Source organism: Rhincodon typus, chromosome 28 (genome assembly GCF_021869965.1).
Source record: "Rhincodon typus isolate 14 chromosome 28, sRhiTyp1.1, whole genome shotgun sequence".
Taxonomy (NCBI): domain Eukaryota; kingdom Metazoa; phylum Chordata; class Chondrichthyes; order Orectolobiformes; family Rhincodontidae; genus Rhincodon; species Rhincodon typus.
The window spans coordinates 24,134,087-24,150,436 of NC_063359.1; the positions used below are offsets into that span (position 1 = coordinate 24,134,087).

At 38.7% G+C, this 16,350-nt stretch overlaps 1 protein-coding gene and 1 long non-coding RNA gene across 3 annotated transcripts in view; both read left to right on the top strand.

Annotated features, from left to right (window-relative positions):
- The first annotated feature begins 6 nt into the window (after positions 1 to 6).
- LOC125486374 lies at positions 7 to 5,516 on the top strand. Its single transcript, XR_007265054.1, has 2 exons — positions 7 to 344; positions 3,387 to 5,516. It is a non-coding gene; the product is annotated as an uncharacterized LOC125486374 (long non-coding RNA).
- Positions 5,517 to 14,898: 9,382 nt separating this feature from the next.
- Positions 14,899 to 16,350, top strand: part of golga1 (golgin A1) — a 34,187-nt gene continuing 32,735 nt past the window's right edge. The window contains exon 1 of one of the 2 annotated variants that reach the window (XM_048613790.1): positions 14,899 to 15,021. The gene's annotated coding sequence lies outside the window, so the exon portion shown is untranslated. Of the gene's footprint in view, positions 15,087 to 16,350 lie in introns of both variants that reach the window. The other variant, XM_020513644.2, reaches the window with a different exon arrangement.

Below are 16,350 nucleotides of genomic sequence, written 5' to 3' on the forward strand. Positions count from 1 at the left end.
TACATCTGCACATTCTGAGGAAGGATAAATTCTAAGGAAGGATCACTGGATCTGAAACATTAATTGTGATTTTTCTTTACAGATGCTGCCAGACCTGCTGAGCTTTTCGAACAACTTCTGTTTCTGTTCCTAAGTTTGCAATTAGTTTAGCTATATCCACAATATGTTGGACAACTGATTGGCACCAATTGTCCTGAATGTGGCATTTAAAGTATATTCCTGTTCCTTTTTTGTGTGTGACAGATCAAGCATTCCTTCAATTTTTTGGTGATGATTTTCTTCGATTATTGTTGACCCGGTTTATTCTCTGCTCTGCAACCATGAGACTTCACAAAATGTTCAGGGTAAGATTTGCACCTTTTCATTTACTTCAGCAGTACAGCAGTAAATAACATAAAAGTTTTGAGTTTAGATTCAGTAAAATATATACTTATGTCCCTGCTGGATAGTCTTCAGTTTGCCACAAAATATGAAGCAGAATCAGGAAGGGCTCTGATGTTCTTTATAAAAATAATGATGACAGGATAGGTTTGAAAAGTATTTTGAATGAATGGAATAGCACCCAGCATGAGCTGGTGATTTTAGGAGTCCTTGACTAAATCAAGAACTGCAAAGGTATCTGAGCCTCTTATGCTTTCAGTGTAGATTTGATCAAGGTTATATCTGTTATCAGGTAGAAAAAGCAAAAGAAATGCAGATATTGATATCTGAAACAAAAACAGAAAATGCTGGAAATGCTCAGTAGAGCAAGCAGAGTCTAAGGAGAAAACAGACAAGCAAATATTTTGTGTGGATCCTTGAAAATTTTGCTGATAAACATCATTTTGAAAGGAACGTAAAACTAAGAGATGGGAATAGCACATCTAATATGGGAAATAAACTAAATCATGTTCACAGTACTTCTCTGTAAACAAGAGATGGTTAAGTGACAGAATTGATATTGCCACAAGATAATAGAAGACCCCATGAAAAAAATCAAATAAAGGAAGATTTGTGATACTCGATGGAAGTTGGAATAGCTGGTTAGACAGAGATGGGTGAAGAAGCAGGTAGAAAGGCAACATGGCAAATAGACACCAGTAGCTCAGGAAAATCAAAACAAGTCAACAAAAATGATGCAGACCAAGTGGCAGTAAAACGTTTGGGTGTAGGGTTTCCCAAAACAAATGTATTCCTTTGATCCATCCCCAAAGATAATGCTACCACATCGACCCAAAATCACCATTTTTTTCGGGAAACAAAGGGGAACTGGGTTAAGACCTGGGGTTACAAAAATCAGTGTGAAAGCCAGAGACCTGAAAAATACAATGCTGTTCTTGAAGTTTGCATTGAGGTTCACAAAAATCAAGTTAAAATGCTGATGATCAAAAAGTCGGCATGGTGGCTCAGTGGCTAGCACTGCCGCCTCACAGTACCAGGGACCTGGGTTCAATTCCACCCTCAAGCGACTGTCTACGTGGAGTTTGCACATTCTCCCCGTGTCTGCGTGGGTTTCCTCCAAGTGCTCCGGTTTCCTCCCACAGTCCAAAGATGCACAGGCCAGGTGGATTGGCCATGCTAAATTGCTGATAGTATTCAGGGATGAGTGGTATAGGGGCTGGGTTTTGGGTGGGATGCTCTGAGGGTCGGTGTGGACTTGTTGGGCTGAAGGGCCTGGTTCCACACTGTAGGGATTCTATGAAGTCAGAGTGGGAGTAGATGGGAATTCAAGTAGCAAATGACCGGGAATTTAGGGTTACAGAGGACAGAACAGGTACTTGACACTGATCTACATAATCTGAATTTTGTCTGCCTATTGTTGCAAAGGCTAGGCTGTAAGCATAGTATACAATATGCTAGGATGAAGAAAGAACACAAGTTTCTCCTCAGTGTTTTAAATCTTGGTTTAGGAGGTGGTGAACAGGCAGGTGGATAATTCTGGATTTACCACTGCAATCTTGATGGAATAACATGACTAATAAAATATTTGTCAAGTGTTTTTATGTGCATTTTATAGTTACGTATTTTGGATTCCTCGTGTAACACAAAGTGTTGTGAATTTTAAGCATGTCTTTAGGTGCTTCCCTTTCATGTTACATCTTGCTAGGTAGATAGCTTGATGGGTGGGGGTAAAAACCCGACTGCTAGATCAATGCCAATCCTACTTTGTAGCTGTGTATCTCATCTGGCCAAGGCTGGATATTGAAAGAGAGGATCTGATGTCAATAATGTACTTTTTCTTAATGCAGTGAAGGCAGTGGGAGCTTTTGTTCAGAATTGTGTGTATGTGTTTCAGAACCAGGGCTCACTCAGGTTGACCATTTAGGACTCCGATGAGAAATTTCTTCACCTACAGTGGTGAGCCTGTGATATTTTTGGCCACAGAACTCAGTTGAGGCCAGAACATTGAATGTTTTCAATAAGGAATTAGATATAGTTCTTGGGGCTAAAAGGATTAAAGGATATGGGGAAATCGTGGGAACACATTTCTAAATTGGATGATCAGTATGATCATTTTGAATCACGTAGTAGGCTTGAACAGCCAAATGGCCCATGCCTGTTCCTACTTTATGTTTCTATAATTGTGGTCAGACCTGACCCTCTTTTGTTTGTTAGTCCATCCACCAAATTTACCACTTGACCCTAAAGTTATATGTTTAGAGACAAAATTTCCCCATTTCCATCACCACCAAAGTTTATCTGCCTCTCCTCTGTTTTTCACTGTCACTCCAAATATGATTATCATTTACATGAGAAATAAAGCTTATTTGGTTTAAATCAGACCTTTTCATAATTGTAAACATTTCACTCCATGAAATGTAACGGATTAGTGCATCAGTCAATGCTAATAAACTCCATGCCTCCTCTTGTTATGGGATTACATAAATACTTTTGTATCATCTACAAGATGCTCTGCAACAACTCACCGAGACTTATGCAGCAGCTTTCAAAAGTGTGATCTGTACCATCCAAAAGGACAAGGGCATCAGATGGATGTCTCAGAATCTTAAAATATGATTAAGATAAAACCTTATTTAATTTTATATCATAACCCTTCATTTTAGAACATCTCTGCTGCCAGTGGAGGAATTAGTATTGACACCTCCCCCAAATTTCTTTACTTCTGTTGCGTGCATAGCCAATTGTATTGGTTCCTCCTCTTGATTTATTTTCTCTCCATGATTAATTTGAACCATTATAGTTTTCTGTATGTGGCTGTTCACCTACATTTTTGATGTATTTTTAAATCCCAATTTTAGTTGTGAAATTCATTAGTATGTCAATCAGTTTGCAGTACTTTTGCATTTGTAATCTTAAATATACTACATGTGTGGAAAGACCATACTACAAAATTAATTGTTATTGCATAACTATGTAATTTCATCTGTTCCCATTTCCAATAAAAGGAAACTCGGAATTACCCAGAAACGTATCCACAGCTGCAGAAAGAAGATAGTGTGGAGAATCCTGCACTCCAGAATCACATTCTAGAACTAGCTTCCATGCTGGATGTTAGAAGCCTTTTCTTGGAAAAGACCACAACTGAATATTAGGAGAAAGGCTGAAAAATAAATTTAACAACTTATCTGAAGCCATTGGTTCTGAAGACGATATTTTTCTTTGCATCTACCTATTTGGATAATTGAAACAGAATTCTTTCCGATCAAACAAATTCTCAAATACTGACGTATCTGGCACAATTATTTTCTGTAATTATGTGTTCCATAGTCAATGTATAAGTGTATTGTGGAAAAAAAACATTAACACAGTAGGATACAATTTTAAAGATGATTTTTAAACAAAAAATAGCTAAAAAGGGCATTTACTACAAAAGCAATAGTAGCTTTTTGAATGATTCATTTATTCATCCTATGTTATGGTTCAACACTAGATGTCAATAGGGTTTTGAGTGTTTTATAAGTATCTCCTGCCAGTAATACATGGAAGAAAAGTTTAAATATTGCCCATGATATTTTGTTTCATTTTGAGAGTTATAGTTAAACATATGTGCTAGTTGTTGTCTTATTAGCAAACCCTTTAATGGTAACTTTTAGGATACTTAAGAGAAATCAATAGTCCTGCTACTGGACCTTTACTGCAATCATATACAACATGTCCTGAAAAACACTGTATATAATGGTATAGATTATGTGACACTCCCATACTGCACTGTGACAGTCGAGCATGCATGAATGATGATTGAGCATGAAAACTACCAGGAGTCATTCAAGGCAGAGTCCAGTAGATTTAAGGTGGGTTTACATATGTATGTTGCTTTACACTATTGGAATTGTGACAAAGCAAGGTGACATTATATCTGATGGCTTCCAATGCAATCTGATATGTTCCATTAAATACACTTGAGTATGAAATAATTGAAGTTACTTTTTATTTAGTTAAGCTTCGTTTTGAGGAAATAAAGGATATCCTTAATTAGACTGCATCGACTCATCTTCCCTCTTTGAAAGAGGAATTATTTTATTGGTAAAATTACTAGTAGCTATAATTTAATGTTTCTTTGTTCCTGAACAACTGGTAGAAATTAGTAGTTAGTGTTCTCAACACAAACCATGCCAGGTCACACATCTTATGGTTACTAGTATTGTGTTGCACAACTAATTTTAGTTCAGCCATAAGACGCTGCTACATTTTTATACATGGATACTTGAAATAAGCAAGTTTTTTGTGTAAAGCTTGGGTATTCATACCTTTGCCAAATATACTTTGTATATTAATATTAAAGTAAAAGAAACAATCTTTCCTGTTATGATCCATCCATGACAAGTATCATGACTATTAAAGCTTCAATTTATGCCTGTGATGTCATTGTTTTGCACCATGTTAGATTTTTTCCTAAGATGTTTTAAGAGTGCTTTTTGACTTGTGCAAAAAATTCACTTCAATTCTATCAAATCATCATGTAATTATGATTTAACTTATGTTATTGGTCTAATATTCTGTCACTTGAACTTGTATCCCTTTATTAAAGTCTGAATACGTTTTAGCTAAAATACAATTTTAAGGTATGTGAAACAAGAAGGCAGCTTAATAAAATGTTAAAGGATTATTGGCCAGATGGCAAAAGTGGACATTGTAGTATTGAAAATTTTACTTCCAAAGTTCTAAAAATGGCCAATAATTACCATGTAAATAATTGCAACTACAAAGATGTTTAAAGATTTTTTAAATGGAGGAACTTTTGTGAATCACGTTGTATTCACTTAATGCAGCCCAACTCCTGTGCTGCAACTTTTCAAAAGGTTGTTAAGCATGTTATTAGATTTAAATGTGATCTTTTGTTACTATCGTGAAGCAAAAAAGTGAAAAGATGAAAGCAGAATTCTGTACTTTTAGTTATATTAAGAGAAACAGAGGGCGCACACTGGAGAAGATGTTCTCACTGTCTGCACATTATAATGCGTCTTGTGATTAACATAACTGTTGTATGTACATTTTGATTTTTACTGTGTTCGTAATGTGTATTACCTTCTACTTTATCAGAGAGTCAATAAAAAAAGTCCTACAGTGATAAATAACACTTCTGTCTACATTTTTACTAATGTGATGTTGAGCAGTAAAATTGTAAACATGTGCTTTTCAAAAATCCTTTGTTTACTAGAGTCAGTATGAGGGCCACATTTGAATTGAATCAAAGATATTATTCTTTTATTTAAACAGCCTATTTAATTTCAGGTGTTCTACTAAAGCTATATGGTTAATTTGTTGATGATCTGATAATTCATGTATGAAGAAGTGCCTCAGTGGCAAACAATTGCAAAGTTGAAATGTTACTCTAACTACAATAATTTCTTTCTGCTGGAAAGGTACTTCTTGTACTATTTTTAGTTAATAGCAACTTATCAACGGTTCTGTATTTTACAATGATATCAATTTTGGATTTTATTTTAATCATCATACATTCATGTGTATTGACATTGCTCAAGAGAGGCAATAAAATAGTCCGTATCCAATTCAGGAAACCCCTACCAAAAGTTACTTTCTGGCCTTTGAGAAGCAATCTGACAAGCTTATAATATTTCCTTCAATCTGTAATGATGACCTTGTTTCTTAGAACTTTATTTAATGCTACCTTGAAGGTCAGCAGGGGGTACGTCCCTGTGTTGATCTCTAGAATGTAGTTCCACTGGTTTTTCAAGCTCTCAACAAAACTCAAACTCATTCCCTAATTTTTCCTTTAGTTGAAATTTTCCTCAGTAATGTAGTTGAGATTAGGAACTCCACTCTGTTGGCATTGTACATAAAGCTGTTATCATTGTATAGTAATGTATTTGTGTGTGTGACTGTACTCCAGTGCACTGTCCCACTATGTTTAGTCCTTTCACTGTAAGAATTTTTTTTTGTGAAATTAATGGTAGAGTAGATTGAGAATATACATTAACAAAAAAACAATGTTTTGATACAAGTCCTTTATAAACTGAAGATCACAAGAAGCATTATTTTGTATCTGCAGTTATGATTATGTCAAACCCATCAGCATTGCCATCCTCAAACTGACAGCAACCTCTCGTGTCCAAAGTACACAGTTGAACATGGAAAATCCAGAAGTTGCTGTAAGTACTTCTATGCTTCCCTGTAGGATCCACTATTGAAACTTCCCAAGTTACAATCATGTCAGATGACTATACTGACAAGAACTCTCCCTTTTACACTTAACTGTTTTATTGTAAAACCCTTTTAAAAGTTGCATTATGACTGAGATTTTAATAGCATGCTGAGTACATAATTACTGTTGAACAGCCTAATGGCCATGAGAAAGTAATTTTCAATTTGAGGAATATCATTTTTCAAGTACACTTGAATTTTTACATATTTTTAAAAACTGCTTGATAAATCAGCTTTTACCTTGATTCCATGCTTAACACCCGCTCATTTATTTTGCTTTTGTAATTTTAAATCAAAAGTTAATTAATTCTGTGATTTTTTTTTTTCTTCCTGCTTTGCTGTCTGAGAAAATTTCAGTATGATTGTTTGGTGATGGCATGCTTGCTAATGCCTAGAAATCTCTTTGATATTGTGTCAGCATCAAACTAATGTCAGTAGATGGAAAATCCATATCAGTGGTGGTGACATTTTTATTTTGGACAGCTCTTTGAGGTCAATTTCACCACTGACCATGAAATTGGGAAATAATGTGAGAGGAATGACACCTTTTATGCGGAATTGGAGTTGGAGGCATTGGTCAAAATATTCTAGAACTCTAGATTTTCGGGAGGGTTCCAGCAGATAGCAAGACCATTAATGTGATGCTGCTGCTCAAGAAGGGAGAGATACAGAAAGGAGGAAACTATAGACCAGTTAGCCTGACATCTGTTGTTGGGAAAATTGTAAGGAAGAAATAATGGAACATTTAGAAAAATTTAATGCAATCAAACAGAATCAAAAATGGTTTTGTTCTTTATCCCATTTTAGAAATGACATAATTGCAATGGGAGTTTTCCAGGACTGGAAAATTATAGCTATGAAGAAAGAGTGGATTGTGTGGGATTATTCCCCTCAGATCTGAGGAGGCTTAGGGGAAATTTGATTGAGATCCACAAAATTGCAAGGGCTGTGGACAGTATAGATGGGAATCACCTATTTACATTAGCAGACATGTCAGTGATTAGGGTGCACAGTGATTAGTGGAAAGATGACAGTGGAGATGAGGAAATTTTTTCAACCAATGGATGGTTGGGGTTTGGAACTCAATGCTACAGACATTAGTAGAGGCAGAAGCCCTCAACTCATTTAAAAAAAAATGTCTGGATATGCATTTTGTGTCACAACCTGCAAAGCCATGGATCAATCATGGAAAGTGGGATTAGGCTGGGTGGCATAATTTTCAGATAGACAAAAGGAGGGTAAAGAAAAAGAAAATGCCAAGGGTACATGTGGAACACATGTGAATCATCATTGTAAATACACTTGCTCATCCATATTTGCTCCCCTCACCCCCCAGGGACGGCAGTGTGTAGCATCTACAAGGTGCATTGCAGAAATCCGCCAAGTCTCCTTAGACAGCACCTTCCAAACTCATGACTACTGCCGTCTAGAAGGACAAGGACAGATGCATGGGCACCTTACCACCTACAAGTCTTCCAAGCCACACCATTCCAACTTAGAAATATATCGCTATTCCTTCAGTGCCACTGGGTCAAAATCCTGTAACTCCTTTCTGAATGGCATTGCAGGTCTACCGACAGCACATGAACTGCAATAGTTCAAAAGGCAGCTCGCCACCAATATCAAGGGCAATGAGGGATGGGCAATAAATAATGACCCAGGCAGCGATGCCCACAACATGACTAGGGAAAAAAAAAATGTTCCATGCACAGTGATCAGTGTGCCAACACGGACTGCAGCACTGACTTCTGGTTTCAGATGTTGGTGCCATACCCAGACCTTGGAGGCCCACGAAGAACTAAAGAAAATTTGAGGGAACATTTTCTGTCACCTACCCCGCCCACTTCTTCAACATGTCAGTGTAATTTTGAGGTTCTACACTGTCCTCCTTTCAGTTTACAATCCTCCTAAGTTTTTATTATTGAAATTGTCCTCTGCAAACCAAGATCTAGACCATTTACATAGATCAGGAAAAGCAAGGTTCCCAATAACAACACCTGGGAACTCCACTAAAACCCTTATTCCAACCTGAAAAATACCAATTCCTCTGTTTCCTGCCCTCAGCCAATTTTGCATCCATGTTTCTACTATTCCTTTTCTTCCATGACCTATAACTTTCCTCAAGTCTGTCTTTTTCATTGTATCAATTTTTTTGTTGTAAGTTCATTTATACACATTAACAGCTTTGCCCTTATCAACTCTCCCTGTTGTTGTTTTGGAAAAAGAAACTCCCACAGATTGAACACAATATTCCCTTAAGTCCTTGCTGACTCTCCCAAATCAACCCACATTTTTCCATATGACTATTAATTCATTGCTGAATAATTGTTTCTAGATGTTTTCCCATCATTGAAGTTAAACTGACCAGTCTACAATTGCTGGGCCAATCTTTACTATGTTTTTGAACAAAGTTTGTAATGTTTGGAATTCTGCAATTTTCTGGCACTACCCATGAACCCAGGGAATATTGAAAGATTATAGCCATTGCCTTTGCCATTTCCACTTACACTTCCTTCAATATCCTTGGATACTTTTCATATGGTAAACTTTAGGTACAGACAGCTTATCAATTTCAAACCTGTCTGCTTCTGTGTCTGAAGAGTCAGGAATGATGCTGAACAGTACGCAATCATCGGCGAACATCACCACTTTTGACCTTATAATGGAGGGAAGGCCATTGATGAAGCATTCGAAGATGGTTGGGCTTAGGTCACTATTCTGTGGAACCGATGCAGAGATGTGCTGGAGCTGAGATGGCTGACCTCCAACAATCACAACCACCATCCTATATGTCAGGTATGACTCCAACCAGCAGCATTGAACCTAGTTTTGCTAGGGCTCCTTGATGCTGCATTCGGTCAAATGTGGCCTTGATGTCACACACACCTCACCTCGCCTTATGCTACAATGTTCACTGCCCCCTAAATGTTCTCTCACTTTCACTTGATCTACTTTGTCCATTTCATTACCAAAAACCAGATCAGGCTGTGCCTCCTTTCTTGTTTGATTGGACACTGCTGTAGGAAATTGTCCTGAACACATTCTAGGAACACTGCTTCCTCACTGCCCCTTACACTACCACCATCCTAGTGCATGTACAGATAATTAAAGTCTCCCATTATAACCACTGTGATGTTTACACCTCTCTACAATTTCCTTGCAAATTTTCTTCTCTGGTTCACTCCCACTAATTGATGGTCTATAAATTATCCCAAGCAATAGAATTGCACCCCTTTTGTTCCTTAGCTCTAGTCAAATTGATTCTGTTCTTGAACGATCTGAAACAACTTTTTCTCCAGTTCTGCTGCTTAATCAAAAATGCCAACACCCCTTTCTTTTCCTTTATGTTTTCTGTACACCTTTTAATCAGGAATATCTAACACCCAGATTTTCTTTCCTTGAGCCAAGTCTCCGTTATTGCCACAACATGATAATCTCACAAGGCAATCTGTGTCTGTAACTCTTTCAATCTTTTTAACTTTATTTTGTGCATTCATATGCATGCAGTATAATCTTGATATTAGGCATCATTCCTTTGTCCCTTATTCTAACTTTAACAATTAGAATTACTATTTACTAGAAAGATCCAAAAAATGAGTGATTTTAGATATAAGAAAAATGAGAGAAATTGGCCTAATTGTCCTTGGAACAGAGAAGATTAAGAGGTAACCTTATAAACAATTTTGATAGTAAAAGAACAATATTCTGTTTCCACTATTTGTATGCCTGTAACTAGGGGTCACAATTTCAAGACTATAGCAAGAGAGTTCGAAGTGAGATGAAGAGAAATTTCTTTACTCAGAAAATTGTTAGCATTTGGAATGTGTTGCCTGGGAGAGTGATGGAGAAGGTTGTATAAGTTTCAAATGAGGTGGATATGTCATTGAAAGTGGTGAATTAGAGGGCTACAGGGATAGCACTAGAGAATGGAACATGCTGAGGAGGTCTTTCAGGAGCAGGTTGAGTCAGTAGACAGGAAGGCAAATGCAATGTTGGCATTTATTTTGAGAGGACTTGAATATAAAAGCAGGGATGTACTACTGAGGCTTTATAAGACCTTGGTCAGGCCACAGTTGGAGTATTGTGTGCAGGTTTGGGCCCCATAATCTCAGGAGGGATGTACTGGCCCTGGAACGGGTTCAGTGGAGGTTCACGAGAATGGTACCAGGAATGAAAAGCTTAATATATGAGGAATGTTTGAGGACTCTGGGACTATACTCATTGGAGTTTAGAAGGATGAGGGGGGATCTAAATGAAACTTACAGAATACTGAATGGCCTGGATGTTGGGAAGATGCTTCCATTAATAGGAGAGACTAGGACCCAAGGTCACAGCCTTAGAGTAAAGGGAATAGAACGGAGATAAGGAGAAACTTCTTCAGCCAGAGAGTGGTGAATCAATGGAATTCACTGCCGCAGAAGGCTGTGAAGGCCAGGTCATTGAGTACATTTAACACTGAGATAGATAGGTTCTTGATTATCAAGGGATCAAGGGTTATGGGGAGAAAGCAGGAGAATGGGGTTCTGGAACTTATCAACCATAATTGAATGGCAGAGCAGACTCGATGGGCCAAATGGCCTAATTTCTGCTGCTATGTCTTATGGTCTTATGAGCCAGTACAGACATAACGAGTTGAAGTCCTTCTGTATTAAAAATTCTATGATTTTATTAATTTACCATTCTAGTATTACCTGCCCACCAGCATTTTTGCACCCTTGGATTACTTTTTAACGTTCTCTGCCCGTTCCCATATCTCTACTGAATTAGTTTAAAAGTTCTTCAACAGCACTTGCAAAATGTCCTGCAAGGAACTCTGATTCTGTTGAGGTGCAACCCATCTGGTTTGTGCAGGTGTACTTTCTCCAGAGCCTGTTCCAGTGTCCCAGGAATCTAAAGCCGTCCTTCCAATGCCATTGTTCTGGCCACACATTCATATCTCTTCTCTTCCTATTTCTATAGTCACTTGGTACATTGCAGTGGGAGTAATCTGCAGATTACTACTTCAAGAATGCTGCTTGCAAATTTTCTACCTAGATCCCTAAATACGGATTGCTGGACCACATGGATGGACAATAAATGCTGGCCCAGCCTGTGATGCCCATATCCTATGAGTGAATATCTTCCTGCTTACCTAGTTGTTAGTACCAGTGTAGAGCACCATCTCTGCCTGTTTGCCCTCCTCCAGCAGAATGTCATGCAGCTGTGTGACAAATGACAGCCACACAGAAACCTACCTGTTATCCTAACTAGAAATTCTCTAATCAGAACCATCTTTCTGCTCTTCTTCCTCCACTACTCTACACTGGATCTATCTGTGGTGTTGCAGCTTGGCCTTTCAGCACTCCTCCATGTATCCATTGCCCTCACCAATATCCAGAATTGAAAATTGGTTAGTGAGCAGAACCTTCTCGGGACTCCTACATTACCTATCACCCATTAGCTGTCTGCTTGCCCCTAAATTGCAGTGTGACCATCTCTCTGAACTGGCCGTCCACTTAGTTGTCTATATCACTGATGCACCTCAGTGATCCCTACCACTTCTTGAGCTCAGGAACCTGAGGCTCAAGCTTGTGCAGCCAGTGATAGTTTTTGCACATTAGCTCGTTTGAGTCATGAGAAGAGTCTATGACTTCCCACTTGCCATAAGACAGGCATTCTGCTTGACTGAGTTGGCCTGCTATTCCTTAATCTTAAACTTTTACTTCACTTACTTGAATCTTGTCAAGTTTATAGTGACTGTACAAGAAAAAGTACAAAGTAGAAATTCTTTTAACTTACTGTCAAGTCAGTTGTGTCTTGTGTGCCTAGAAATGTTTTCTTTACTGTGCTAGTTTACAAATTCATGTTTTTCAAAATTATTGGAGTCGAAATACAATACCCACAGCAGCTGCTAAACTGGTGACTTTCCTATGATGTCACTTGTATTTTCCTTTCAAACCAAGCCGAACTCCTAGAATGTGCTCCCTCAGTGGCCTGACTTCTCCGAACCCTTTAAAAACTGCATATGAATGAAGTGAAATTAGTTAATTCCATGAATTTGTAACTCATTATTAAGGTAGTTGTTGCTGTTTTTGATATTCAAAATTGCTGTTGAAATTGTAAGGGAAAAATCAGATGTTTTTATTCTTGCTGTATTTTACCAGATTTCATGCCATTGCCCACATCACTGAAGGATGAGGAAATTCCAACCCCTAATTTCCTTAACATGTTCAAAGAGCTTTAAAACTAGTGTAGTGGAATGTAGCATTGTCATCATTTAGGCTGATTTATACAATATTAACTCTGTTTTCCCAGCAGTTCAAGTAGGAGTCATATTTTTAATTCATTAATGAAGAAGGCATCATACTTACTCACTGGAGACAAAAAAAACTGCAGTTACTGGTATCCAAGGTAGACAAACAGAAGGCTGGAAGAACACAGCAACCAGGCAGCATCTGGAGGAAAGGAGTTGGCTTGAAGGAGGGTAATACCCGAAACGTTGACTGTTCCTTTCCTCCAGATGCTGCCTGGCCTGCTGTGTTCTTCCAGCCTTTTGTTTGTCTACCATGATACTCTCACATAGTGGTTTTCTATTTTTAACCATGAAAATGTGCACAAGATAATCTTTCTATTCAATTACTAAATATCAACTGCAGACATAAGCTACCAGAGTTTAACTTTGAACTTCACTTATAAAATTGATTGGATCTTACAGTGTACTGCACTGAATAACTATCTCTTTCTCAGTCTTATTCCAGGTCCTTTCTGATAGCAGAAAATATCTTTCTAAGCTGTAATTACCTGGATAAGTCACTTGATTGCTCTGATAGTTTTCAGTGCAAGACAGCACCTTGGTCACTTAACTGACTTTCTACTACATATTACATTCATGATTTTCCCAATGCTGATAATCTAATAATTTCAGAAAACTAATGACTTGTTAGAATAATTTAATGTCATGTTGCTACAATTCAATCTGCAATATTTCTTTCATATCTGGCCATTTACATCATAACCATATTCCTCCATCTCACTTTTGGACTTCAATCTTAAATCTGAATTAGTTCCTGCTTACATTTTCATTCAGGTAGGACATTTATCCTTCAATAACCCTTCAAACATCTCCAAATGCTATATCATTGAAATATGCTCCACCTATCCAACCTCATTCCCTAGAAGTAGTTCCAGCAGTGCTTCCTTCCCTGTTGCATTGGACACACATTGATAGATATCTTGAAGCTATTTTGGAAATTCCTAAACTAGCTTCTCTGTCCTTTATATTGTTATAAATGTAATTCCTCATTTCTATTATGGTATTTCAGTAATTTCCAAATTTTCTCCTTTCCAATATTTGGTGGCCAGAAGCATACAAATAGTGGCAAAACAGTCCTGCTCCTATGATGCTGCTTGGCCTGCTGTGTTCATCCAGCTCTACACCTTGTTATATCAGATTTTCCAGCATCTGCAGTTCCTACTATCTCTACTTCAAATTCTGACTTCTATAATTATAACCAGCTGGAAACACAAAAAGGATCTGTTAAAAGACTTTAAACAAACAACTGTTAGACTATCTAGGAGCAAATTACTGCAAATACTGGAATCTGTACTAAAAACAAAAAAGTGCTGGAGATCACAGAGTTCAGGCAGCAACCATGGAGGGAAAGCAATCTAAGGTTTCCAGTCCAGATGACTCTTCATCAGACCTTTTGGACATCGGTACTATTAGACTATCAACTGCCTTGATTCAGTTATGCTGGCAGCTTGTGATTGAATTAGGAACAGGAATGGGCCCACCTCGAGCCTGTTCTGCTATTTTAATGCGATCATAGCTAATCATACCCTATGGCTTATATCCCTTAATTAAGAGGACAATATTACAACAACTGTATGTCATGGTCCCATCTTGCAGAGGAGAATCAGTGTGGAAGCAGGCTATTCAGCCCTTCAAGTCCACATGGCCCACAATCACACTGAATGGGGTAGCAGCCTCACTTCCGTGTCTTATCTCGCGTGCAATTTCAGTTTCCTATTTCATGTGTGCTGTGTGAATTTGTTATTAAAAAAATCCTAGTGATTTTTCACTCGGGTTCCTTGCAGCAGTGAAAAGAAGATTTAACGTCTGGGGAATTGACACCCTGTGTTGACGGGAAATCTGGGGCCCATTGATGTTGGACTCGAGTCCTCCGAAACTGTTGGAGCAGCCCTGTCTCCCTAGTTCACTCTTGACCAGGTCCATACAGTTGTTGGCGTCGTCGGCGCCGCCCCCACTGCCGACAGGGGATTTGTTTTGGTGGGCTTGGCCACGGCCCAATCAGCAGTCCCAATACATCAGCGAATGGGTACAATGGCACCAATCCCCGATCTAACGTTCAATTTGATTGGATTGAAGGAAATCCGCTGAGAACTTGATGACGTTGCGGCCACGTCGGCTGAGCGGAGGTGAGAAAGGCCGACAGCAGGATGGAGCGGTAGTGTTTAGAGCTTTGCTGCTAACGCACACTCAGGTAACTGGTCGCCATGAGAAAGTGCCTGTATACACAGACTGAGTGGCTGCTCGGGTGTCCTCGCTCTCCGGAGTTTATGATTGCTACTATATCGGCCATTTCGTGTCGAACTTTTCAGAAGTGGCCTGCTATCTATAATAGATCCGGCCGAGCAGAGGCTTTCAGTGGGTAGTTGATTGCTTATTGACCCGTGAGTGGTGACCCAAGTTGGCCGTATCGGCGGACGCTAGGCCGTATCGGCGGACGCTAGGCCGCTCGTCCTCCTTTCGTGAACTAAAACCTGTCGCCGAGTCCACCTTATTGACCAGCTGCTGATTGGTGGGTTGGTTGTTCTGGCCCTCGACAGGGATGGACGCGCTTTTCGACTGGTCCCGTAAACTGTCACTCAAGGAGCTGTCAGCTGCTGTTCTGAAACAAAGACAGAAGTTGCTGGAAAAGCACAGCAGGTCTGGTAGCATCTGTGAAGATCCGTTCTGAGGAAAGGTCACGGGACGCCGAAACGTTAACTTTTTTTTTCTTCACAGATGCTGCCAGACCCGCCGAGCTTTTCCAGCAATTTCTGTTTTGTTTCAAAGATTCATTCTTTCTGTTTCATGATTTATCCCAGTAAATTTCCCATAAATGATAAACTAACAGGTCTGTTGCTACCTAGGTTTTCCCTCCTATGCCTTAAATAATGGATCACCCAAGGACACTGTTCCTGAATCATGAGAAATTTATAAAGTCTGACTAATCCATTTGGAATTTACTCACCTAAACTGGCTCCAGTCCATTTGTTTGATTCCTCTTGAGTCATATTTTCTTTCAGTAAAGAAATCTTGAATAATACTGAGATTAGTTGGTTAGAAGTAGTTTTGAATCCCAAAGATTAGGTGACATAACTTATGACAAAAGTAGCAGAAACAAAATGCTGTACTCTTGAGGGAAGGCAAATGAAAGAGCACATTGAATAGTCTTGTTCACAGGCAAAACATGGTGTTGTCAGAATTCTTGGAGAATGGGATTTACCAACAGTCCTTGGGGAAATAGAATGTGACAATCCTGGCATCAAAGAAGTAGCACAAAAACTGGTATCATGTCATTAAACTTAAATTAATCTTTTCTGCAGTTTTGGTCCAATGTAAATGCAACGCAAAATACTCTTTTCTCATAGTATTGGCACTGAGCTCACGTGCAAACACCCGATGCCCGCTTTTGTGCTTGAACTTGGGTCGGATGGAACAATTTTGAAATGTTTACTTAATTTTCTTCCCATTTCCCTTTC